The following is a 15437-nucleotide window of genomic DNA, read 5'->3' as shown; positions in this document are numbered from 1 at the left end:
CTGGCCTCAAGCGATTACTACCTCAGCCTCCCAAAGTGCTAAGATTGCAGGCATGAGCCACCGTGCCTGCCTGTAATAGTCTTAATTTTCTGAAAAGTCCCAGCTGACTCCGTTCCCTGCGAAGCTAGAAAAACCCTGAATTTCCACGGCCTTATCACTAGAGGGCAACCTAATCATATCCGCTCAAAGCGTAGTTCTCAGATTAGCAGCGTCATGCTCTTTCAGGGTTTATTAGAAATGCAGGCTCTGGGACTCCCCCTGAGACCTACAGAGTCAGAATCTGCATTTTAACAACATTCTCAGTGATTGGCTGGAGACTCCAACTCCTGGGCTCTAGCGATCCTCCCGCCTCAGCCTCCCCAGTAGCTGGAACTACAGGTAGCGCCATGACGCCCAGCAGAAGTCACATCTTAAAGTAAGATTCAGCTCTGGCAATCAGTCCGCCTGGGAAACCAAAGGGCATCAATCCACCCCTCACAGCACGGTAGGAAAGGGAAGAAAGGGACGGAAGGAAGCGGGGCTGTCTGTTGTCTATCGGCAGGGCCTGGTGTTGTAACCACACTGGATCTTGGTGGAGAGGAGCCGCGCGTGGGAGCGGCCCCTTGCATCTTTGCCGTTGTTCCTACACATGAGGGCGCTGGCAGGGTCGGGGCAGTGATCACTCCTGGCTCCATTTTCACTTTTTATGCTGGTGGAATCCCACCAACGCATATGGCATTTCCCTGGAGTTTCACTACTCTCAAAGCGCAAGGCTGGGCTTGCCCTGGAGATAGGATTGTGCAGGGAGATAGGATTGTGCAGAGGATTCTTCCGGAACGGAAAAAGCACACTCCCAGAGCGGTAACCAGAACCTGGATCATCTGCAGTTACAGTTCAACCATGCTCGAAAATTTAACGCAACAGCTCTCAATTTGCCAGCGCTTCAGAATGCCCTGGAGGGCTTGTTGAAACCTAGATTGCTGTGCCGCACTCGCAGTGTGTGGGATTCAGTAGGTCTGAGGTGGGACGGGAGAATTTGCATTTCTCCTGCTTCCCAGATGATGCCGATGTCGCTAATTGGGGAACACACTTTGAGAACATGTCTTTCTATAGACATTCGTCAGTTTCTCTCTCTCTCTCTCTCTCTCTCTCTGGCGGAGGTTCCTGTGAACCGAGATCATACCACTGTATACCAGCGTGGGCGACTCCGCCAACTACGTCTCAAAAAAAACAAAACAATACAACACCCAACCTCTTCCCGCTACCTCCATAACCCCTGGGGAAATCTCCATGCCGTCAGGGCGCCCACAAGGCTTTCAAGGGTGCCAAGAGCACCGTAGCTTCAGACTAAATAATGTAAATCTCGGCCGGGCGCGGTGGCTCAAGCCTGTAATCCCAGCACTTTGGGAGGCTGAGGCGGGTGGATCACGAGGTCAAGAGATCGAGACCATCCTGGTCAACATGGTGAAACCCTGTCTATACTAAAATTACAAAAAATTAGCTGGGCATGGTGGCACGTGCCTGTAATCCCAGCTACTCAGGAGGCTGAGGCAGGAGAATTACCTGAGCCCAGGAGGTTGCGGTGAGCCAAGATTGCGCCATTGCACTCCAGCCTGGGTAACAAGAGCAAAACTCCGTCTCAAAAAAAAAAAAAAATGTAAATCTTTCAGATTACCCATAACCAGTGGCACAGTGTGCCACCCCTGGGTCCTCCCACCTGAGTGGGATGTTACTGATTTTGATGTTGTAAATTTCTCCTCACCTCCTTACATCAGAGTTTACAATTAACTTTTTTTTTCTTTTTTCTTTCTTTCTTTTTTTTTTTTTTTTTTTTTTGAGACGGAGTTTCGCTCCTGTTACCCAGGCTGGAGTGCAATGGCGTGACCTCGGCTCACCGCAACCTCCGCCTCCTGGGTTCAGGCAATTCTCCTGCCTCAGCCTCCTGAGTAGCTGGGATTACAGGCACGTGCCACCATGCCTAGCTAATATTTTGGATTTTTAGTAGAGACGGGGTTTCACCATGTTGACCAGGATGGTCTTGATCTCTTGATCTCGTGATTCACCCGCCTCGGCCTCCCAAAGTGCTGGGATTACAGGTGTGAGCCACCCCGCCTGACCAATTAACTTTTTTAAGGTAAGGTGTTGTGTTCCATTAAAATGCAAATCGTCTCATGGGTGATGTCTTAGTCTGTTTGGGCTACTCTCACTAAATTGAGTGGCTTATGAACACCAGAAATTATTTCTGTTCAGGAGGCTGGAAGTCCAAGATCAAGGTGCCAGCACACCAGGATATGATGAGGGTCCTCTTCCAGGTTGCAGGGCTGCTGACTTCTTGTATCCCCACATTGTGGGAAGATGGTGAAAGACCTCTCTAGGATCTTTTTATTTTTTGAGACACAGTCTGGCACTGTTGCCCAGACTGGAGCGCAACAGTGCGATCTTGGCTCACTGCAACCTCTGCATCCCGGGTTCAAGCCATTCTCCTGCCCCAGCCTCCTGAGCAGCTGGGATTACAGGCATCTGGCACCATGCCTGGCTAGTTTTTGTATTTTAATAGAGATGGCGTTTCGCTATGTTGGTCAGGCTGGTCTCAAACTCCTGACCTCGTGATCCGCTGCCTTGACCTCCCAAAGCACTGAGATTACAGGCGTGAACCATGCGCCTGTCCAGGGACTCTTTTATAAAGGCGCCAATCCCATTCGTGAGGGCTCCACCCTCATGACCTAATTACTTCCCAAAGGCTCTACTCTCTAATACCATCATACTGGGGGCGGGGCGGGGGGTAGGGTTTTAACATCTGAATCGGGAGGAGCCACATTCACTCCACATCAGGGGATAAGGCATTGCCAATCATTAAAGTTTTAATTAGGACTTAGAGTATTTTATAGTTTGGTTACAAGGGAAGGAAGAAAGATGAATTTAGGCATGGAAATCTGGGTCTCTATGAAGGGCTCACTATAACTTAGTCAGAATGAGGACAAGAAACATCTGGGGAAGGACAAGGCCAAAAAGCAGAAGATGGCAAAGGACACACACCTTGCATTATTATGGCCCCTGGGGTATCCCTAGATGTGCAAGGAGACAGACCGGCATAATGTTTAAACCCTTTCCTCTTCCCAAAAGCAGAGAATCCTGTTTAATTTTGTAAGAATATAAACTTGATCTTATATATGTTTTAAGAATGATGGCATTTTAAAATCAGGAGAAGGGCACAAAAAAATAAAAAGAACAAAAAGAATTATGGCATTTCATGGTTACACTTGGCAGTCTTTTAAGGCCCCCTAAGAAATCACCACTTAAGACTACAGTAGGCCTGCTTTGTCACTGCTGAGAGTAGATTTCTTCATTTTATTTTATTTTATGATCTTTTTCTTCCTTTCTTCCTTTCTTTTTTTTTTTTTTTTAATTGAGACAGTTTCATTCTTCTTGCCCAGGCTGGAGTGCAATGGTGTGATCTGAGCTCACGGCAACCTCCGCCTTCCTGGTCCAAGGGATTCTCCTGCCTCAGCCTCCTGAGTATCGGGGATTACAGGCACACGCCACCACACCCGGCTAATTTTTGTATTTTTAGTAGAGACAGGGTTACTCCATGTTGGTCAGTCTCAAACTCCGGACCTCAGATGATCCACCTGCCTCGGCCTCCCAAAGTGCTGGGATCACAGGTTTGAGCCTCCCGGACGCCCTGCCAGGAACCCTAATATTTTATCATGAGAAGTAAACCTTCCTAACTGACCTTTGCCCCGGAGGGAAACATTACCATTATTATACAAGACAGTAAACAAACCTATTCAGGAACAAAGATAGTCACTGCCTCTCTCCACAAAATGTACAGAAACACAAAAGACCAATGGGCTTTCAACACACCAGAGAAAATAAACACAGGTAACAAAAAAAATAATACTGCAACATCATTTCTTAACTGCTGTGAACATTTTGATATATAGTCTTTACAGACTTATCCTATGCTATACTGATTACATGCTTTTACCCTCTCTAAATATATACTACTTTCCATGTTATTACTTATTATTTTAAAATGTAAATAGTTGCCTATCAGTCCATTGCATGAATGTACCACAACTTCTTTACTAGTACTCTGACAGTAGATACTTGGAGAATATTTAAAGAGAGTTTAAATACAATTTTTTTTTTTTTTTAGACGGAGTTTCGCTCTTGTTACCCAGGCTGGAGTGCAATGGCATGATCTCTCCTTACCAAAACCTCCGCCTCCTGGATTCAGGCAATTCTCCTGCCTCAGTCTCCAGAGTAGCTGGGACTACGGGCACGCACTACCATGCCCAGCTAATTTTTTGTATTTTTAGTAGAGACGGGGTTTCACCATGTTGACCAGGATGGTCTCGATCTCTTGACCTCATGATCCACCCACCTCAGCCTCCCAAAGTGCTGGGATTACAGGCGTGAGCCACCGCGCCTGGCCGTTAAATACAATTTAAAGAGTTTCAAATATGAAAATAAAATGTGACATTTTAATGTTTTCTTTACATTTCAAGTCAACCAGTCTTTATCTGGGGAGAAAAAAATAAAATGTGGCCTCTGCCTTAGGAAAGCCAGAAAAAAATATAATTGAGTAAAAGACTAGCTTCTTATCACAAATTCCATCAAATATGACTAATTTAATGTAACATAACAGGAAGGCAATTTATAACAGAAGAAATAACATGCCCAAAGCTGATTCCTGAGCCATTAAGTTTTATGAGTAAGCCAGGCCTGAAGAACACCAAGATAAGATGAAGAAATATGGGGCCGGGTGCAGTGGCTCATGCCTATAATCCAATCACTTTGGGAGACCAAGGCGGGTGGATCATGAGGTCAAGAGATTGAGACCATCCTGGTCAACATGGTGAAACTCCATCTCTACTTAAAAATACAAAAATTAGCTGGGCACAGTGGCGCGTGCCTGTAGTCCCAGCTACTCGGGAGGCTGAGGCAGGAGAATTGCTTGAACCCAGAAGGCGGAGGCTGTGGTGAGTCGAGATTGTGCCATTGCACTCCAGCCTGGGTAACAAGAGCAAAACTCTGTCTCAAAAAAAAAAAAAGTTAAAAAAAGATGAAGAAATATATGTGTATATATATATATATATATATATATATATGGGATTTGGAAATGTATATATATATATCTTTATTTATTTATATATATATATTTCCAAATCCCATTTAATGGATTCCTTTCATAAAACTTAGAATAAAATTCATAGTTTAATTATTGCTGCAGGCTAACGGATGCTAAACTGCTCACATGCAATCCAATCTGTGTATGGAGCTGACTACGGTTTCCAGCACAGTGTAACTCCAGTAGTCTGGAACATAAAGTTAAGAACTTTATGGAAAAGTTCAAAATGCTATGAATTGTTAAGAACACATATTTCAGAGTATTTTGGGGAGTTGTGTGAGTGTGCTGTGCGTGCATCCACCAAAACAGTGCAAAAGGCAACAATTCCTCCCTTCCTGTAAGGTATCAAACTCTCACAATTGAAAAGACGGTAACCAACCTGTTCAGCTGGAGGTCAGTGGCCAGGTCTTATGCTTCTGTGTATTTTCATTCTGAAGCATGGAGTTTTCCCAGTGCACTCTGCAGACCATTAGCTGCATGCAAAAGCAGATGTCCAAGGTCAAAACAGATTTCCAAGGTCAAAATGTGTTTTGTTTTTTGTTTTTGTTTTTTTTTTGAGACGGAGTTTCGCTGTTGTTACCCAGGCTGGAGTGCAATGACACGATCTCAGCTCACCGCAACCTCCGCCTTCTGGGTCCAAGCAATTCTCCTGCCTCAGCCTCCCGAGTAGCTGGGATTACAGGAGTGCACCACCATACCCAACTAATTTTTGTATTTTTAGTAGAGACGGGGTTTCACCTTGTTGACTAGGAGGGTCTCGATCTCTTGACCTCATGATCCACCCACCTTGGCCTCCCAAAGTGCTGAGATTACAGGCGTGAGCTACCGCGCCCAGCCCAAAATGTTTTTTCATAGACTAGATTAAATAATCTTAAACACATTTCCTTACTGCAGGACTTTTCAGAGCCATTAATAAGCTGTGTTGTTTGAGACATTCCAATACAGAATGCAGCCTTTCTAAACTTTCCTAATTTTTTGAGTATGGAATGCTTCTTTCATGGAGTGTATTGCAAGACACAATCTGAGCTTGAGAAATACTGGCTTAGCACAATAGTGTGGAAACGGGATGCTATTATAATGGCATTCAATGGTATTCACCTGGGAACTTCTGTTTGTTTTGTTGTGTTTTTGAGACAGAGTCTCACTCTGTCACCCAGGATGGAGTACAGTGGCGCAATCTCGGCTCACTGTAACCTCCACCTCCTGGGTTCAAATAATTCTCCTGCCTCAGCCTCCTGAGTAGCTGTGACTACAGGTGCTCACCACCAAACCTGGCTAATTTTTTTTTTTTTTTTTTTTAGTAAAGACAGGGTCTCACCAGGTGGGCCAGGCCAGTTTCGAACTCCTGACCTCAACTGATCCACCTGAGTTGGCCTCCCAAAGTGGGATTACAGACATTAGACATCCCACCCAGCCCTGAGCATCTTAATCATGTTCTTGAAAAACCACCTTTCCCTATAAAGTCCAATAAGGGAAATACATGCCCAGAGGACAACAATGATTAAGATTTGACCTCAACCCAAATATAGTGAAAAATAACAGACCATGTAAAGAATGCTTTGTGCTTAGATTAGGTCAAGTCTAGAGGCTTAAGGGCCGCCTTTCTGCTTTGCCTCATCTTTGATCTTCCCACTCTGAAGATGAGAAAATGTTGACCCAAAGAGCAGAAGAAAAGGGAAAAACAAGAAAGGTAATGCTTGTCCCATGCAAGGCTCTCCCAGGCACTGGCAGTTGCAGTGCGGAACTGCATCCTTGGCCCTTCCAATCACACTTGCCAAGGAAGTTCAAAGGCACAGTGAAGAAGAGTATCAGAGCAAAGAGAGGTGCTGCCTAACCTGCCTCCTGGATGTGGGGCATTGCAAACTTCCTTTCTGAAAGCCTCTCGCCAAGCCATTAATCTATTCTGTCATGAACATATATGGCATTCCTCCTGCATGCCAGGCCCTTGTCCAGGTGGGAGGGACACCACAGACGAAGTCTCTGTCTCCAGAAGCTTCTGGGGCATAATGGAGGGTATCAAAGAGAAAAATTTCAAATTGAGTTTCAAAGATCAAATTGGCTTTTATTAATGAGTCATGAGCTGGGTATCATCCAGACAAACAGGAAGGAGCTCCAGTGAATGGGTGAGTTTTATAGGCAGAAAAAAGCAGAAGAAAGTGGGAACAAAGAACAAAGAGTACATTGAAGGCAGGTGCAGTGACTCCCACCTGTAATCCCAGCACTTTGGGAGGCTGAGGCAGGCGGATCCCCTGAGGTCAGAGAGTGTGAAACTAGCCTGGCCAACATGGCGAAACCCTATCCTAAAAAGTACAAAAAGTAGCTGGGCGAGGTGACAGGCACCTGTAATCCCAGCTACCTGGAGGCTAAGGCAGGAGAGTCGCTTGAACCTGGGAGGTGGAGGTTGCAGTGAGCCGAGATTGTGCCACTGTACTCCAGCCTGGGCAACAGAGCGAGACTCAATCTCAAAAAATAATAATAATAAATAAAGAGTGCATTGGTCATTTCAAGGTTACTTTCCTTTTAGGGATGTAAGCAAAATCTTGTTGGCTTAATGGGATTTAGCTATTGTCTCTCTCCTGATTTCTTGGAAGGCCAGATCTTACATATAAACAACTTACATTTCAATTCGGCAATGTGGAAGTTCAGCACTACTGACTCCACTTTGGGCTAGCTGTTTTTTTCTTTAACAAGGTGGGAGACAGACACTAATCAAATCAACAAATAAATATATGTTGAGGATAATAAGTGTTACAAGGAAAAATAAAGCAGGAAAGTTTGTTTACTGTATCCTCAGTGACTGGTAAATAGTAGATGTTCAATAAATGTTGTTAAATCAATCTAGAAAGAGGAGGAGGAAGGGAGAGATAGGAAGATTATTATTTAAGGATACAAAATTATAGCTAGATGGGAAGAGTAAGTAATTCTAGTATTCTATGTCATTGCGGTGACTATAGTTAACAATGTATTACATAGTTTCAAGAAGCTAGAAGGAGGATATTCAAAGTTCCCAACACAAATAACTGATAAGTGTTTGAGATGATGGATATGCTAATTACCCTAATCTAATCACTATAAATTATATGCATGGAAACATCACTACATACTCCATTAATATGTGCAATTATCATTTGTTTAATTAAAAAGATAAAATTAACAATTGCAAAAAGGTTGTTAATGAATTACTCTTGCCAGAATTTTTTTTTTTTTTAAAGACAGAGTCTTTTCTCTGTCGCCCTGTCACCCAGGCTGCAGTGCAGTAGCGCAATCTCAGCTCACTGCAAACTCTGCCTCCTGGGTTCAAGCAATTCTCCTGCCTTATGCTCCTGCCTTAGCCTCCCGAGTAGCTGGGATTACAGACGTGCACCACCACGCCCAGTTAATTTTTGTATTTTTAGTAGGGACAGGGTTTCATCATGTTAGCCAGGCTGGTCTCAAACTCCTGACCTCAGGTGATCCTCCCACCTCGGCCTCCCAAAGTGCTGGGATTATAGGCGTGAGCCACCATGCCCAACCTACCCTTACTAGAATCTTTTTTTTTTGTTTTTTTGAAATGGGGTCTCACTTTGTCACCAGGCTGGAGTGCAATGGCATGGTGGCAAGAGCCTCTGCGCCCAGCCCTTACTAGAATCTTAAAAGGTAACTATTATTATCTTTATTTTATATATTTAAAAATTGAGATTCAAGAAGGATTAAGTAAAACGATTAATCAAGAAGAATTACCCAAAGTCACAGCCGATTGATGGAAGGCACATACCTGAACCCAAATCTTCTGGCTCCAGAGCCCAAGATCAGAGCCACTATGCCATTATTTATATCACATCTCCTGGTCCTTATGAAGTTTATGGTCTAACTAAGGTTTAAAGTGTAGGTTTGGGCTGGGCATGGTTGCTCACACCTGTAATCCTAGCACTTTGGAAGGCTGAGGCAGTTGGATTGCTTGAACTCAGGAGTTCAAGACCAGCCTGGCAAACATGGTAAGCCCCATCTCTACTAAAAATACAAAAATTAGCAGGGCATGGTGGCATACATGTGTAATCCTAGCTACTTGGGTGGCCAAGGCAGGAGAATCCCTTGAACCCCAGAGGCTGCAGTAAGCCAAGATTGTGCCCCTGCACTCCAGCCTGGCTGACAGAGTGAGATACTGTGACACACACAAAAATAAATAAATGAAAATTTTTTAAATGTAGGTTTGTTTTGATAGAAAATAATAATAGAACCAGGCCAGGCACAACAGCTCATGCCTGAAATCCCAGCATGTTGGGAGGCTGAAGTGGGTGGATCACTTAAGGTCTGGAGTTGGAGACCAGCCTGGTCAACATGGTAAAACGCTGTCTCTACTAAAAATACAAAAATTAGCCAGGCATGATGGCGGGCACCTGTAATTCTAGCTCCTCAGGAGGCTAAGGCAGGATAATACCTTGAACCTGGTAGGCAGAGATTGCAGTGAGCCGAGATGGTGCCACTGCACTCCAGACTGGGCAACAGAGTGAGACTCCATCTAAAAAAATTAATAATAAAAAGAATGGAACCATCTTTACAGGCTTATAGAGCAAAGATTCAATCATGTCTGTACACTGTCTGTTGGTGGGATGGAGATGGGGCAGTAGCCTTCAGAGATTTGGAAAGTTGCAAAATTGGACAGATTACTGTTATCTGATAATACCTCCAAAATTATTCAAAGGTGTTGTTACCAATTATAACTGGTATTTTTTGACATAATAAAACCTAAGGTTTTCCCAATTCATTAGCTTCAAGCTCAACCTTCCAAACATGAAACTTTCACCTTCATGTTAAAGATGAGAACATCAGTATAAAAGGATGATCATATCCAACTCCACACCAAGAACAAAGCTGTTCTCTACTTGTTAATTCATAGATTGTAAAATGCCATTTCCTCTACTGGGGTTCATTTCACATGTAAGTTTAGTCCTTTCCTGAAGTGACATCTCATTTTTCCTCCTTCCTTCCTTGCCAGGAAAAATATGTCCCTCATCCTCTAGACCCTCTCCCACCTATGAAATTCCATTAAATATGCAAAGATTTCCAACCCAGTGAGCTATGAGGAACTTACCCACGTGAGTTCCCACAGGCATATTTTGTCCTTAGTCTTGCCTCACAGACACAGGATGGGGTGCAAAGGATGGAAATCAAACCTGAAGTGAACAGCTCACAGGAACTCGTGTTCTTGCAGCAACAAGAGGCAGTATGACAACTGAAAAGAAAGAGTATTCTGTTAAAAAGAGAGACAGAGACCGGCATGATGGCTTGCACCTATAATCCCAGCTCATTGGGAGGCCGAGGCGGGCGGATGACAAGGTCAGGAGTTCGAAACCAGCCTGACCAACTGGTGAAACCCCGTCTCTACTAAAAATACAAAAATTAGCCAGGTGTGGGGGGTGCCTGTAGTCCCAGCTACTCAGGAGGCTGAAGCAAGAGAATTGCTTGAACCCAGGAAGAGGAGGTTGCGGTAGCTGAGATCGTGCCACTGCACTCCAGTCTTGGTGACAGAGTGAGACTCCATCTGAAAAATAAAAAAAAAGAGAGAGAGAGAGGTGGCCCATGTGCCACCTCCCAACATGGCAGTGGTGTGAGTGAAAGGAGACAATAGTGTGTGAAGGCAAATGTGAGTTATTACTAATAAGTACCAGAAAAACTAACCTGAGCATAGCACCATGTGACACTTACTTTCACTAAAAGCAGAATTTAAACGGCCATGTCAGTCAAATTTTAAACATTTCTTGATTCAGACACCAGTGAAATAGCTATACATGTTGAAACCCTGTAACATACACTTTCAAGAGATATTTCTGCTTCTTGGCAAGTAGAAGTAAGCAGTTCCATGCCCCAGGCATTCAGGGGTACCTGGGTGATTGCCTGAGGAATGAGGAAATGGTCCCTGCTGGGTGGGACCCGCTCCCTGGGTCCTGGCTCTGTTTATTTTTTTCTTCTTGTACTTCTTCTCCAGCAGGGCTAATTAATCTTTCATTTTTTCTGTAACTGATGATCAATAATAAGTTCCCCACACAAAAAGCACAAGGTCAGGGCTGGGCGCGGTGGCTCAAGCCTGTAATCCCAGCACTTTGGGAGGCCGAGGCGGGTGGATCACGAGATCAAGAGATCGAGACCATCTTGGTCAACATTAGTAGAGACGGTGAAACCCCATCCCTACAAAAAATACAAAAAAAATTAGCTGGGCATGGTGGCACATGCCTGTAATCCCAGCTACTCAGGAGGCTGAGGCAGGAGAATTGCCTGAACCCAGGAGGCGGAGGTTGCGGTGAGCCGAGATCGCGCCATTGCACTCCAGCCTGGGTAACAATCGAAACTCCGTCTCAAAAAAAAAAAAAAAACAACAAAAAGTAGTAGTCACAATAATTAATAATCTTAAGTAAAGTTATATGCCTACTTCTGGCCAGGATAGCATTAGAAGTTTTTCTGCCAAAAGAGCATTTTGCTGCTCACTAATTTACATTTGCCATTATTTGGGACCCAAATAGATTCTTCTTACTTTGTTACATTAAAAGTCACTGTGAGATACAGTTAGAGAGAATGCAAAAAGTATTTTAAGATTTGAACGTGATCGTCTGGGTAGTTTTTAGACCAAACGTTGCCATCTAGTGGCACTAATTATTACTGCGGACACAGTCAAACAGGAAAGAAAAAAAGGGAAGTAGTATTTTTCTAGAGACTATTCTGTGCCAAGCATTGCGGTAAGTACTTTATCTCTTTACATCTTTTAGTCTTCTTCAATCTTCTTTATGATGAATGTGTCACTTCTGTCATGCCTCCTCACAAGCAGATCATTAGGAGCAAATGAGATTGTTTCTGTTAACATTTCATGGATAGAATAGGAAAAGCCAGAAAGAAATAGTCTAGAAATGGAAGCTTCATTAAAAGAGAGAGAGCAATACAGAATGAGGAGTTCTAGGACTCATATATCAAGCACCTTCTTCCATGACCATGTGACTTACATGAATCAGTGGAGCTCCACATTGCCTTGGACATAAGAAAGAACTCCATAGAATGTAGTGAGAACAGGGACCATAATGTTGATAATTCCTTTTTTTTTTTTTTTTGGGCAGAGACCACATCATATGCTGTTTGCATTCTCTGTGGTCCACAAAGCCTCTTCTATAAGAGCATTCATCCTGTTCATGAGGACTCCATCCTTAATCTAATCACCTCCCAAAGGTGATTAAGTTGAATCACCTCCACACCTACAAATAAGATCACATTACAGATTAAGTGTTAATATGTGATTTTTTTTTTTTTTTTTTGAGAGGGTGTCTCACTCTGTTGCCCAGGCTGGAGTGCAGTGGTGCAATCTTGGCTCACCACAACCTCCGCCTCCCAGGTTCAAGCGATTCTCCTGCCTCAGCCTCCTGAGTAACTGGGACTATAGGCGTGTACCACCATGCCCAGCTAATTTTTGTATTTTTAGTAGAGCTGGGGTTTCACCGTGTTGGCCAGGCTGGTTTCGAACTCCTGACCTTGTGATCCGCCTGCCTTGGCCACCCGAAGTGCTGTGATTACAGCTCTGAGCCACTGTGCCCAGCCTCAACATGTGAATTTTGAGGGGACTTACACATTCAGTTCACAGAAGAAACTAAATGTCCCCTCTCCTCTGCTGGCAAAAGGAAGAAAAACACGCTGAGAAAGGTTTTGGGTCTACCTCCTGCTCTGTCCATGAGCCTGTGTCCAGTTAGCTGGGAACGGAACCCTGAGGACTTTCCTAAGTAGTCACTTAAAGTCCACTTCTCCATCAATAACAGATGCCCCAGCCACCTTCGGAGAAATGGCCTCTTGCCCAGCAGAAGTGCAACGTGAGAACTTTTACAAGAATCACTGACTGGAGGAGGTGATTAATGCTCTTGCAGTTATTTCAAACGCTAGAACCTATTCAGTTACTCTCACGCCTCCTTTTCTGACTTGCTTTCAGAATCTTGTCAAAGGCTAGTAGTGTTGGGTGCCTTTTTTTTTTCTTGAGACGGAGTCTTGCTCCGTTGCCCAGGCTGGAATGCAATGGCTGATCTCTCGGCTCACTGCAACCTTGACCTCCTGGGTTCAAGCAATTCTCCTGCCTCAGCCTCCCGAGAACCTGGGATTACAGGCACCTGCCACCGCACCCAACTAATTTTTGTATTTTTAGTAGAAACGGGGTTTCCCCATGTTGGCCAGGCTGGTTTCGAACTCCTGATGATCCGCCCACCTTGGCCTCCCAAAGTGCTGGGATTACAGGCATGAGCTACCACACCCGCTTTTTTTTTTTAAAGACAAAGTCTCGCTCTGTCGCCCAGGCTGTAGTGCAGTGGCACAATCTCGGCTCACTGCATCCTTCACCTCCCGGGTTCGAGTGATTCTCCTGCCTCTGCCTATGGAGTAGTGCCCACCACCATGCTTAGCTTTTTTTTTTTTTTTTTTTTTAAGTAGAGATGGAGTTTCCATATGTTGGCCAAGCTGGTCCACAACTTCCGACTTCCAGTGATCCATCCGCCTCGGCCTCCCAAAATGCTAAGATTACAGGCATGAGCCACCAGGCTTGGCCTATTTTGTCATTTCTTATTTTCATTTGTTTGGTTCTTTTTATCTAGCAGTGTTGTAGGAGTTATTAAGAAATTAGTGGTCTGGCGCAGTGGCTCATGCCTGTAATCCTAGCACTTTGGGAGGCTGAGGTAGATGGATCACGAGGTCAGGAGATGGAGACCATCCTGACTAATATGATGAAACCCCATCTCTACTAAAAATACAAAAAAATTAGTCGGTCATGGTAACGTGGGCCTGTAGTCTCAACTACTGGGTAGGCTGAGGCAGGGGAATCACTTGAACCAGGGAGGCAGAGGTTGCAGTGAGCTGAGATTGTGCCACTGCACTCCAGCCTGGGTGACAGAGGAAGACTCTATCTCAAAAAGAAAAAGAAAAAAAGAAAAGAAATTAGTGGTCTCATAACTGGAGTAGGAACTTGATTTTTGTCAAGTTAGGGCTGTAGGAGAAACGAGGAAAAGTGTTATTGTCCTCTCTACAGCTAAGACAAAGATTTAGGGGGGTATGTTGGAGGCACACAAGTTCCCTAAATTTAGGAACTTGTCAGAGAGCTCCAAGACTCAATAGGAAGTTATACTCAGCTCAGATTTATTACAGCCAATAATACAGAATAAAAGCAAGCAGTAAATAGACAGGTGGTGGCAGAGTCCATCGAGGTCCCACGCAAGCTTCAGATGTCCTTCCTTCTCTGAGACCACAGGAGTGCTTTCTCTTTCTGCAGCAAACTACAGGGACATGTGTGGAATGTCTCTGTCCAGGAGAACCTGTTGAAGTATTAGGTCCAAGGTTTATATGGAGAGGAAGATCTCGTAGGCATATTCTCTCTCTCTTTTTCTTTTTTGAGATGGAGTTTTGCTCTTTCGCCCAGGCTGGAGTGCAGTGGCATAATCTCCACTCACTACAACCTTCACCTCCCAGGTTCAAGTGATTCTCCTGCCTTGGACTCCTAAGTAGCTGGGATTATAGGTGCCTGCCACCATGCCCAGCTAATTTTTGCATTTTTAGTAGAGACGGGGTTTCACCATGTTGGCCAGGTTGGTCTTGAACTCCGGACCTCGTGATCCCCGCCCTTCCACTTCCCAAAGTACTGGGATTAAAGGTGTGAGCCACCCCGCCCGGCACGTAGGGATATTCTCTTAGCAACCAGCCATGGCACCCAAGATTGAGAACCCAACACAGCATCTAGCTGCCCATCCTCGAATCTTGAGATATATATGTGTGTGTGTGTGTGTGTGTGTGTGTGTATACATACATATATATATATATATACACACACACATATATATATATATATATATACACACACATATATATATATATATATATATACACATATATATATGGTTTTTTGTTTTTTTTTTGAGGAGTCTCACTCTGTCACCCAGGCTAAAGTGCAGTGCAGTGGCATGATCTCAGCTCACTGTAACCTCTGCCTCCCGGGTTCAAGTTATTCTCCTGCCTCAGCCTCCAGAGTAGCTGGGATTACAGGTGCATGACACCACACCTGGCTAATTTTTGTATTTTTCTTAGTAGAGACAAGGTTTTGCCTTGTTGGCCAGGCTGGTCTCTATCCCTGACCTCAAGTGATCCTCCAGCCTCAGCCTCCCAAAGTTCTGGGATTACAGGTGTGAGCCACTGTGCCTGGCCACTCAGTCTTGATGTATGTGTGAAGAAATCTGACCATCTGATCTGGCACAGTCCATTGCTCCTGGTGTATATGAGAAAATCACCAATCACTAACACAAAAAACATTCCAAGGGCCACATTCCCAGAAGTTAGCCAA

Source organism: Callithrix jacchus, chromosome 7 (assembly GCF_049354715.1).
Source record: "Callithrix jacchus isolate 240 chromosome 7, calJac240_pri, whole genome shotgun sequence".
NCBI lineage: Eukaryota > Metazoa > Chordata > Mammalia > Primates > Cebidae > Callithrix > Callithrix jacchus.
The sequence above is the reverse complement of the archived record's forward strand: the minus strand, read 5'-3'. Positions refer to the sequence as shown.